At 41.6% G+C, this 13,107-nt stretch overlaps 1 protein-coding gene across 1 annotated transcript in view; it reads right to left on the bottom strand.

The window, feature by feature from the left end:
* prom1a (prominin 1a) overlaps positions 1–13,107 on the bottom strand; it is a gene marked incomplete at both ends in the record, with an annotated part of 149,535 nt that overhangs the window by 87,661 nt on the left and 48,767 nt on the right. The window lies entirely within an intron of this gene.

Genomic DNA, 13,107 nt, shown 5'->3' with positions numbered 1-13,107 from the left:
GCTTCTCTGGGGTCACTGGTGACCAAAACATTAATTTGTTAGCAAGTACAAGTCACACCTTTCAATAAAAGAAGTTGTTAAAATCCGTTGCTTGGTTGCTGAAGAAAGGAAGATGCTTTTTCTGCGTTAGCTGCTGCCATCCCACAATTCCTTGCGGCTGTGGAGTCATCAACACAGGACCTTTGTCATTGTTTTGAGAGAGGTTTCAGGAGAGTGACCCCTAGTGGCCGAAAATTACATACTGCACGTTTAAGTGTACATTACATTAACAACATATTTTCAGTACTTTACCTTGCCGTCAAACAGCCCTCTCCTTTGGCATTTCCTCTTAACTGCAGAACTATCCATACGCATGCCATGTACTGTATTACTCCGCAGATCGCTGTTTGGGTCAGAAACGGGCTTTTAGTGGCATAATAAATACAGTAAGTGGCAAGCGCAGGAATATAATAAGGAATGTAATAAGTTCTACAGTTGAGAAGCTGTAGTAGCAAAGGAAAGGGCAAGGTACAGTAAAGCGCTGAAAATGTTAAAATAGCGTACACTTAAACTGATATTGATTTGTTTCGGTGGGCCTTCTTTGAGGTGAATAAATATGTTTTGCCACTGGCATTGCTTTGCTTCTGTGCTGGGACTAAACTGAATTAAACTGCTTCTCCAAACTGAGAGCGCACCGACTGGCATCTACTAGGTATACTAGGTATAGTTAATACACTGACTATCGAGAAGTACCTCATACAACCCCACGTCAAATGACCCCAACTATCCCTTTAAATACCACAAGACAATTCAATCATCGACAACTACACGAACACCAAGGCCCTTTCAAAACCAGTGGGATTGGGATTTTGCAGAATCAGACAGAAAACAGAAAATCAATTGAGACTTGAATAAAGCATGGGGTTGTTTTATATAGTATAACATTTTCATACAAACTGCAATATGCAATGAGAGGATAGCAACACAGGGGCAGAGGGATGATGGTAAAATAGTGAGAAGAGCCAGAGTCAGTTAGCCCTGTGGGAGGGTTTTCCCAGTGGGGTTAGACTGTGGGTAGTACAGTGAAGGGGAAAGATGGCATTTCTGATGAAAAATATGCTTCAGTACGGCTGCACCGAGAGGCAGTCAGAGCATTGCAGAGAATCTCCACCATTACAACTAGAAGCAATGTAATCTTGTATATCGACTCATAAAATCATAAAGAAGTGAAGAAAAATCTGCCAATAAGCTGAGATAATTACACTTGTAGACGCTTTTCACGGAATTGTGTTGCTAGGGAACCGTTTTAATCTTATTTCCGGTCAGCTATTGTATTAGCAAGCACTGCAACAGGAGGTAAGCTAGGGGCAATTTACAATGTTTATGTTGTCGAGTTAAAACCGTCTATACAGTTCAAATGTTTTAAGAATTTTCTTGAAGACATTGACAATATCTTAATTAAAAAATAAGTTGAAATCAATATATCATCACTTGAGAAAATCAAGGCAATTCAAGATGAGCTGAAATGAGACAAGTGAAACGATCTCAACACAGTGACAGATTTTCATTTTGATTCAAGAAAAATATGATTTTAAGAGAGATCAGGGGAAACCTCATACTAACTCGTATTTATTGTGATGGTCATGTTTGAACGTAGTATAACATTTACAGGCTCCTCTATGAGTTGAGGAAGTTCTACGATCCTCGGGCTTATGAAAACCTTTCGTAATGCCATTGGATGAATTGGAAAATGCACAATCATCAAGCTAAAAACAAGGTCCTGAAAAGTTGACATTTTGCATATCGCCTACAAGGTTTTCACCCAGCAACAGCCTTATGCAAGATTACACTCATTGTTACGATGGAGATTTTTCTGCAGTGTGTTACATACGATTAGAGGGCAGACAGTTGTAGGGGTTAAACTGTTCATAAGGTTAGTATCGAATTATGGATTGAGCCAATGAATGCTGACTGTCATTCACTAACACCAAACCTCTACATTCAGACAGCTTGATTGTATTGTATGAATCAGGATTTGGCCTCATTGTTGAATAGTCTGTGTGAAATCTACACATACAGTACTAGGCCTGTGCCCATTATTATCCTGATCATTAATAAGATGAAAACCTTAAAACCAGTAATGTAATATGCTTCAATTAGTTAAAACCCTAGCCTGGTATCTACATCTACAGTATACATTTCCCTGCAATTCAGTATGACATATTTGGTATGGTTGAAATCCTTTGGATCTTGACTATAGATTTTAAAATCAAGTTTGGTGGGTTTGAACAAAGCTTGGCCATGCAACATGCATTTGTAATGATGGTAATGATGATGCTGGATGCAGAGTGGAAGTCTGGCAAATAAAGTGTCTCTTTGTCAAAGCTTGGTCAAACTGCATGGTATAACTCTGTTGTCAAAGATGCTATCAACTCCTCATGCTGACGATTCACTTCAAGAAAAACACAAGTCAACAATGACTGATATTGTATATCAGAGGTCTCCCCAGCTCCAATATGTCACAAATGTAGACTTAGCCCCATATGAATCGCAGTTGTGTCAGCACTCCATATGGATTCATTGGGGCTGGTTACCAGGCGATTAAAACCCTAATTTATCATATCAATCACAAGACATTTCTCTCTTTTTTAAATGTAAGACTGTAGTAGAACATAAGGAAACTAGAACAACCGCAACGCGGACTTATGCCTCCGCCATGAGTTCATTCTGGAGTCCAAATCGCCATTTGAGGCAAATTGGAAGAGATTCCGTCAAGGCGCTCCGGTGATGTTGCGTTACAGAGCTTGGAAATTGAGTGTGTGAGAGGTCACAGTGACCTTGAACTTTGACCACCAAAATGTAATCAGTTCATCCTTGAGTCCAAGTCGATGTTTGAGACAAGTTTGATTAAATTCCGTCAAGGCATTCCTGAGATATCGCGTTAACAAGCTTGAAAATGGCGCTCAAGAGCTCACCTTGACCTTTGACCTTTGACCACCAAAATCTAATCAGATCATCCTTGAGTCTAAGGCGATGTTTGAGGCAAATTTAATGAAATTCCGTCAAGGCATTCGTGAGATATCGCGTTAACAAGCTGGAAATGGCGTTTGAGAGGTCACAGTGACCTTGACCTTTGACTTTTGACCACCAAAATGTAATCAGTTCATCCTTGAGTCCAAGTCGATGTTTGAGACAAGTTTGATTAAATTCCGTCAAGGCATTCCTGAGATATCGCGTTAACAAGCTTGAAAATGGCGTTCAAGAGGTCACAGTGACCTTGACCTTTGACCACCAAAATCTAATCAGTTCATCCTTGAGTCCAAGTCGATGTTTGAGACAAGTTTGATTAAATTCCGTCAAGGCATTCCTGAGATATCGCGTTAACAAGCTTGAAAATGGCGTTCGAGAGGTCACAGTGACCTTGACCTTTGACCTTTGACCACCAAAATCTAATCAGATCATCCTTGAGCCTAAGTGAATGTTTAAGGCGAATCTGATGAAATTCCGTCCAAGCGTTCCTCAGATATCGCGTTAACAAGCTTGAAAATGGCGTTCGAGAGGTCACAGTGACCTTGACCTTTGACCTTTGACCACCAAAATCTAATCAGATCATCCTTGAGCCTAAGTGAATGTTTAAGGCGAATCTGATGAAATTCCGTCCAGGCGTTCCTCAGATATCGCGTTAACAAGCTTGAAAATGGCGTTCGAGAGGTCACAGTGACCTTGACCTTTGACCTTTGACCACCAAAATCTAATCAGATCATCCTTGAGCCTAAGTGAATGTTTAAGGCGAATCTGATGAAATTCCGTCCAAGCGTTCCTCAGATATCGCGTTAACAAGCTTGAAAATGGCGTTCGAGAGGTCACAGTGACCTTGACCTTTGACCTTTGACCACCAAAATCTAATCAGATCATCCTTGAGCCTAAGTGAATGTTTAAGGCGAATCTGATGAAATTCCGTCCAAGCGTTCCTCAGATATCGCGTTAACAAGCTTGAAAATGGCGTTCGAGAGGTCACACAGTGACCTTGACCTTTGACCTTTGACCACCAAAATCTAATCAGATCATCCTTGAGCCTAAGTGAATGTTTAAGGCGAATCTGATGAAATTCCGTCCAGGCGTTCCTCAGATATCGCGTTAACAAACATCGTACGGACGTACGGACACGGACAACCCGGATCCATAATGCCTCCGGCCTGGCTATCGCCGGCGGAGGCATAAATATGTACATAAAATTAAATAGTAACATTTTGTGTTTGTCATTCAACCTCCAAGCATGTTGGCAGTTATTTTGGTGGTCACGGTAATACAAATGAGTGGCTGTGTCATAAAGCTTTTTTACAGCAATACGGGTTATTGTCCCGTCCCGACATGTCACTCTTTGATTGAATATCATCACCCTCTTAAAATAATGGCCTAAGTCACTTTTTGAGGAAAATTATAGTTTTGCCTAAATCATCTCTTCATGGTAAAAATGGCCTAAGTCCTTAATTGAAAAGATCATGCTGTTCCTACCTGGTAGTGCAATGGCCTATGTCAAGCGTGTGTGTGACTTAGGCCGTTTTATTTTTGCCTAAGTCAAGACAATGTGACTTAGGCAAAAATGAAACGGCCTAAGTCACACGCTTGACATAAAATGCAACTGTAAGTCAGGCCTAAGTCAGTTTTTTTTGCCTAAGTCACAATGGCATGTTTGTAAATTGTCATCTAATCAGTCATCTAATCGTTTTATGTTACATAATTGACAGTGTTATTTCTATGTCAATAGTCATCTATTGTCATATTTGTTATGTTTTCTGAAAAACTTGAAAAAGTGACTTAGGCCATTATTTTAAGAGGGTGACGATATGAGAAACATTCAAGGTGACTCAATATGAATTCTGCTGTGTTTCCTCCCAAATAAATTGCTGGCGGTGGCAGTCGGCCGCTGCCACCTCCTCTTGTCATGTACCGTGGCGCTCCCCCTTCGTCTCCTCCTATCTAAACGGCACTCAGCACAGGCTTTGGAAATTGGCCAAAGTGAAGAGGGGATTGGTCATTCCCACAGCGTATATGTAACTTGTCACAATGATGTTCAATGACCCTAGCATCAAAGCAGGGCCGCTAACGCTACTCCTGAATGGACGAGCTGCTCGGGGCGGCCGGCCCCCTGCCTGATTCTCACTAATCTTAATCTCCCTCAGAAGTCAACGACCCGGCCTTCTGCGGGGACCTGCGGCTTTTGCTATTCAACGTGCAGGGTTGGAATAGAATGGCTTCTGAACTTGTTGAGGAGTATTCTTCCAGAGCTAAATAACCGGTCCATCACACGCTTCGCACACTCAATAGAACAGGACATCACACACCCACTCAACCAACACCTCATCCCACTACCCTCAGGGCGCAGGTACAGGACAATCAAATTTAGAAGAGCTCGCCTCGGGAAAAGCCTGATCCCGGCAGCCATAGCTGCTCTGAACAGCAGGCCCCGCTGATGTGTTGTCTGTCTTGCCACATTGTTATTGTCTCTGTTGATGTCATGTATGTTGCTGTCTTTGTTATGTCCTCTCTGCACACTGGCGTAAGAATTCTCTCCCTATAATGTACAGTACAGTGAAAATGAATTTCCCTTCCGGGACAAATAAAGATAAGTCTAAGTCTAAGTCCTTGGTTCGTTCAGAAATCTCTGTGCAAACTTGGAAATCTCAATCTACAAGCCGAGTGCCATCCAGTTCCATTGTATTGGAGAGAAGGCAGCCATCTCTACGGCCGATATCTCCAAAACTCAGGTAACTAACACAAAAGGATATAGATGGATACATAGCACTGCATGTATTTTGGATTGGAAAATGAACTTTTGATGTGAAAAAGTGTGGAAAAACTAAAGAAATTCGATTTTGTGATTTCTTTTTGCCATACATTATTAAATAGGTGCACTGAATACCCAGGTATTTGAACTAAAATAAATGTCATTTTTGGGTTCAGCTCAACTTTATGAAGAAGAAGAAAAAACCGATGCTGATTTTCCTCTGCAGTGTCAGGGTCAGTAGTTAGAGAGGAAGAGGAGAGTAAAAGAGAAAAGAGACATTGTGTGTGTGTGTGTGTGTGTGTGTGTGTGTGTGTGTGTGTGTGTGTGTGTGTGTGTGTGTGTGTGTGTGTGTGTGTGTGTGTGTGTGTGTGTGTGTGTGTGTGTGTGTGTGTGTTGCATTGCCATTCTGCTTCTGGGCTCTGCTTGTTATTGGGTGAATGTTCACAAAAAAGTTGTTTTTTGTTTTGTTTTTGTTTTTAGCCTGGAGCTCTGGACTATAGTTTAGTCTTGGCAAACCTCCAAAAGAAGAAGAGAGTCTTCCAATAAGACCAGATTGGATGATGGGGGCGTGGGCGGGGAGTGGGGGGCACAAAGAGATGATTCTGTAACCAAAAACTTGAAACTCTAACTTCTCACTGGCTGCAAGCCAAATAGAACATTACGGTACACAAATTACTGTAATTGTAACGGTAACTAAATAATAGTGTAATTTCTCTGATAAATGTTGGTAAGATCTGATGACAACAAGTAATTATTAGCATGATATGATGTGGCATTAATGTAGTAAGTTGTGGAATCATTAGCGAATAATTACTATGTAAGATATTCTGGACACATTTGCCTTTCCAACACCTATTATCAAAGCACTACTGTAGAGATACTGTAACACCATGGGAACTGATATGCCAAGCTTGATAGTGATAGCTACTGTACATATTACACAGATTTTTACTCTGGTTACTCTGTTGCAATTTGATGCAAAGTGCTATCTGGTTACTCTGTTGCAATTTGATGCAAAGTGCTACTGCTAACATGTATAAGATGCCGAGAATCATCCATTTCAATTCATTTTCAATGAGAGCTGTGTCATTACGGAGGAGGGCGTCAGCTCAGGAGGTGATGTTACGGGAACGGATATAACGTGCTCGCCCCCGGAAGCAGCGTTCTCGTGTCCAGACAGAAGAGGAGCAGACAACGTTTTGCACGCTCTTTCCTCTTTCTTTATGTAACGTTATCTGTTGTGTATTTAGGTTGCGTCTAAAATGAAAGGGACAGTGTATCCGAACGCTATCCATCCCCATTCCCCACCAGCCTGAGCCATCCAAAGGAGGCCAACACGACACAGTCCCAACGTGCCAGTTACCTCAGGTGAGCTACATGTACATCCTCATTCTATAATGACAGCCTTGGTGTTTTCTCATGTATGTTACGGGGGCCGGTGCCATTTGTTGACCCGAGGTTACTAGAGCCTTTCTACCGAACCTGTAACACAAAGATAAAACTGTGATGTCGGGAAGAAGGTTTTCCATCTCAGCTTCTTATTTCATTTATAGCCTTCCTGTATACTTCTGCCTCGCAGGTTGACGTTAGAAAACGAAACCAAACAAACTGACACGAGAAATCTATCCATCAAATGATTCTGTCTCTTTTCTGATGGATCATTGTGGCTGGCGCCTAATGAGTTCATGCTACGATTCTTTCACTCTTCTGCTTCCTTCTCGTCGCTCACTTCCTGGCGGGGAGCTTCAAGCTTGCTACTAGCTTTGGCTTGTGGTCAACGAGCCGCTGCACAGCAATCTGGTCCCATCAAACAGCAAGAGAACGCCAGTGAGTTCCTGCATGATGTCAAGCCAACGCAAGAAGAGACTGTGCCAGGCTGCCGGCACACGCACCGCAGCCAGTGTTTAATAGACGATAATGACAGGTTCAACATCAACCGATAAACAACCGCATTTTCCACAGTACGATCATAAGGCACACGGTAAGAATTCCCCCTGAAACGGCTTTGGAAGACTGTTTTTGAAGTGATATCAGAAAGATGTTTCGGTCCAGAATGCACCCCGTGATGCAGGCATCAGCTGTGTGCGACTTTCATTTCACCGCTGTGTTTTCACAGGTCGTCGACGTTGGTGCAGGCTGTGTCGCATCGACATCTATTCAACGTCGAACTGTTTGCTGGTGAAGGATGTACTCCACAAGGACAGGAGCATTGACTTCTTGGCTTTGATAATCAGCTATCAGTCATCTTCAAGAAGACCAAGGCAGATACGGTTTGCTGAAGTATGGTTTGATTGGACCATTTTATGGTGAGAAAAAAAGTGGTGTGATTGGTTCGGCCATTCTGAGCAGAAAATTCGGGGTAATTTTGCTAAATTGAAAGTTCTTTCTCATAGTGGTTGGTTGGAAGACTTGACAACCGTCTCCTCATCCTGGACGAGAGAGGAAAGCCATCTCTGCATGAGAAGAATCCTTAGAGGAGAATCTCTATGGCAACCTCAGAATCTATTTGAAGATGCTTTTTTTTGAGAATCTGTGGCAATGCTGTATATGTCAGTGGTCCAGGTCAGTGTGGAGAATTACAGACACAGAGTTCTGCCAGCATCAGCACACACAGGATCGTGTGTGTGTGTGTGTGTGTGTGTGTGTGTGTGCGTGCGTGTGTGCGTGCGTGTGTGTGTGTGTGTGTGTGTGTGTGTGTGTGTGTGTGTGTGCGTGTGTGTGTGTGTGAGAGAGAGAGAAAGAGAGAGAGAGAGAGAGAGGCTCAGCTTAGTAGTGGTTTAAATGGATATCAGAGGAAAATGCTGCTGAGGAGGAAATTAGATTGAGTGACCAGTTGCCATGGAGCCTGCTCGTTTTAAGCAACATTTTCAAACCTATCAATAGGAATAGTCTGGTATACATTTACACACACGAGCACTGCGTTATCATAAAGCTATACCTATTTTAATTTCAATCTAGTCATTAGAATCAGGAAACTCCAAGGAACCTAATGGAGATATAAATGTACAGAATCTATTGTAGACAGCTTCACATTCAGACATGAACTTACAAAGGCTAGAAGTAAAGCTTGAGACTGTTTTGAGGTTTTCCACTATTGCATACATGCACCACAGCACACCTATGTCGCCATAGTATGATGTGTATTTCCATCATGTTTGGTTTGATATGGGGATGATTATAGAAGTGTGATGGCTGATGGTAAACAAATGGAATAACAGGCTGACTTTCAGGGTTACATGCTGGCTTCTTGCATGCGCTTCTCCCAGTAACACCAAAGCAACTGCTCCATATCCAAACAGGAGGATAAAGGTACTGCACCATAGCCGTAGCAGAGCGAGTGCCACAGTGACAAGAGTAGTACCCGTTTCCACTGCAAGTAGCCCCCACTCAATCTGCCCACCACCGCACACAACTGGTCGTCATAGCAACGCCACACAACGCTGCATGAAACTGCCGAGCTGCCCGTAAAAGTTTTTTTTTTAAGTATACCAAAACAAAACAAAAATAAAACTGATAAAAAAAAGGAAATGTTATTTTTTATTTGTTTCGGTCCGAGTAAAATGGTATGTCTCTCCTGATTCTAAATATAGTTGAATCGCTTGGTTTGACAAGTAGAGCTATTTTTATAAGCATTTTACGAAATGTAGATGGAAAAATGAATGGAGGATGAAATCCCTTGGTTTGTATGGTTTGTATGCTGAACGTAGAAGAGGACATGACTTTGGTGCTATACAGCGATCATACCATGTTGGCTATAAAAAGAAGGGGGCACATGTTTGTAACATTACAATTAAATCCCAACACTGAACTTTTAAACTGGTTATGAAATACTGGTGCATCTATATCAGTGGTTCTCAATTTCTTTCACATGAAGGACCCCTAATCTGACAAAGATTAGACCACGGACCCCCATTTGATAATAAGATGCTTTTAGATGTTTTATTACAGAAGGTGTATACAACCCATGACCAAAATAGTCAGTGTTACTTATGAATGGAATTATTGCGAAAATAAATGACCCCCCTTTTGGCTGGGGACCCACTGGAACCCCCTCAAGGACCCCTGAGGGTCCCCAGACCCCCATTTGAGAACCACTGCTCGATATGACCTACATGAGACCATCAGGGAGGAGAGGAGCCTGCACACCGCTCAGGACCGGGAGTAGGCCGTAGCGGTGGAGAGCATCGGCAGCTGGGCAGTGAAGCCCTGCCCGGCCCATCACCAGGGAAACCCTCAGCTCAGCTGACCTGCCTAACGGTCTTTTTCCCTCTCTCAAAACAATTGAAAATGACCGTCTTGTTAAGGCTGATCAAGGAAGATCGATTTTATTTCACCAGAGGCTGAAGGCAGCGAGACAAAAGACTGCTGGAAATAACAGGAGAGTTTGGGAAATAACGTTACACACAAGAAGGTAAGCTCCAATAAACTGGTAAACCGGACAGTAAACACGATTCTCTCTGACAATCAGTCGTCTGCAGTGTTTTCACGTCACCGTATGGTACCGGCTCCATAGGCCTGGAACCTCGACAGAGGTGGTACTAAAAAAGTATAGACTCAACCCGGGTTGTCCTGGTTTTTGATCGGTGGGAAGCCAAAAAAATCTCCATAATGCTAGCATAACATGACCTCCATAATGCTAGCATAACATGACCTCCAAAATGCTAGTATACCATGACCTCCATAATGCTAGCATTACATGACCTCCAAAATGCTAGCATAACATGACCTCCATAATGCTAGCATAACATGACCTCCAAAATGCTAGCATAACATGACCTCCATAATGCTAGCATAACATGACCTCCATAATGCTAGCATAACATGACCTCCAAAATGCTAGCATAACATGACCTCCATAATGCTAGCATAACATGACCTCCAAAATGCTAGCATAACATGACCTCCATAATGCTAGCATAACATGACCTCCATAATGCTAGCATAACATGACCTCCATAATGCTAGCATAACATGACCTCCATAATGCTAGCATAACATGACCTCCATAATGCTAGCATAACATGACCTCCATAATGCTAGCATAACATGACCTCCAAAATGCTAGCATAACATGACCTCCATAATGCTAGCATAACATGACCTCCAAAATGCTAGCATAACATGACCTCCAAAATGCTAGCATAACATGACCTCCATAATGCTAGCATTACATGACCTCCAAAATGCTAGCATTACATGACCTCCAAAATGCTAGCATAACATGACCTCCATAATGCTAGCATAACATGACCTCCATAATGCTAGCATAACATGACCTCCATAATGCTAGCATAACATGACCTCCAAAATGCTAGCATAACATGACCTCCAAAATGCTAGCATAACATGACCTCCATAATGCTAGCATAACATGACCTCCATAATGCTAGCATAACATGACCTCCATAATGCTAGCATTACATGACCTCCATAATGCTAGCATAACATGACCTCCATAATGCTAGCATAACATGACCTCCATAATGCTAGCATAACATGACCTCCATAATGCTAGCATAACATGACCTCCATAATGCTAACATAACATGACCTCCATAATGCTAGCATAACATGACCTCCAAAATGCTAGCATTACATGACCTCCAAAATGCTAACATAACATGACCTCCATAATGCTAGCATAACATGACCTCCATAATGCTAGCATAACATGACCTCCATAATGCTAGCATAACATGACCTCCATAATGCTAACATAACATGACCTCCATAATGCTAGCATAACATGACCTCCATAATGCTAGCATAACATGACCTCCATAATGCTAGCATATATGACCTCCAAAATGCTAGCATAACATGACCTCCAAAATGCTAGCATAACATGACCTCCATAATGCTAGCATAACATTACCTCCAAAATGCTAGCATAACATTACCTCCATAACGCTAGCATAACATGACCTCCATAACGCTAGCATAACATGACCTCCATAATGCTAGCATAACATGACCTCCATAACACTAGCATAACATTACCTCCATAACGCTAGCATAACATGACCTCCATAATGCTAGCATAACATGACCTCCATAATGCTAGCATAACATGACCTCCATAACGCTAGCATAACATTACCTCCATAACGCTAGCATAACATGACCTCCATAACGCTAGCATAACATGACCTCCATAACGCTAGCATAACATGACCTCCATAACGCTAGCATAACATGACCTCCATAATGCTAGCATAACATGACCTCCATAATGCTAGCATAACATGACCTCCAAAATGCTAGCATAACATGACCTCCATAATGCTAGCATTACATGACCTCCATAATGCTAGCATAACATGACCTCCATAATGCTAGCATTACATGACCTCCATAATGCTAGCATAACATTACCTCCATAATGATAGCATTACATGACCTCCATAATGCTAGCATAACATGACCTCCATAATGCTAACATAACATGACCTCCATAATGCTAGCATAACATGACCTCCATAATGCTAGCATAACATTACCTCCATAATGCTAGCATAACATGACCTCCATAATGCTAACATAACATGACCTCCATAATGCTAACATAACATGACCTCCATAATGCTAGCATAACATGACCTCCATAATGCTAACATAACATGACCTCCATAATGCTAGCATAACATGACCTCCATAATGCTAGCATAACATTACCTCCATAATGCTAGCATAACATTACCTCCATAATGCTAGCATAACATGACCTCCATAATGCTAACATAACATTACCTCCATAATGCTAGCATAACATTACCTCCATAATGCTAGCATAACATGACCTCCATAATGCTAGCATAACATTGAAAACCTCTAAATCAGGAACATGCCACCATGACACAGGATCTACAATCCTGGCCAAGCAAACTACTGTAGGTGGTTGGGAGCCGGATAGGATGGCTGGGGGAAGAGTGGTAGGGCTGCACAATTAATCATGTATAGTTCATAATACTTAATAATGACAAATTACATCTGATTTGGATTGGCTGCTGTGCTTGAAATTCATCAAGATTATGGCTGCAACTAATGATTGTTTGATTCAATTTCATTCAATTCGTTTATTAATCTGCTGATTATTTTCTCGATTAATCGATTAGTTGTTTGGTCTATAAATTGTCAAAAAATGGTACAGTATAAAATGTTGATCAGTGTATCCCAAAGCTCAGGATGATGTCCTGAAATGTTTTGTTTTGTCCACAGCCCAAAATATATCAGTTGACTGTCATAGAGGTGTAAACAAACCAGTAAATATTCACATTTAATTTATTTACTTTTTTTTTTATCTTAACAAATTACTAAAATCAATTAATCGATAATCAAAA

This window comes from Poromitra crassiceps (genome assembly GCF_964638095.1).
Source record: "Poromitra crassiceps genome assembly, chromosome: 15".
In the NCBI taxonomy this organism is placed as follows: domain Eukaryota; kingdom Metazoa; phylum Chordata; class Actinopteri; order Beryciformes; family Melamphaidae; genus Poromitra; species Poromitra crassiceps.
The sequence above is the reverse complement of the archived record's forward strand: the minus strand, read 5'-3'. Positions and strand labels throughout refer to the sequence as shown.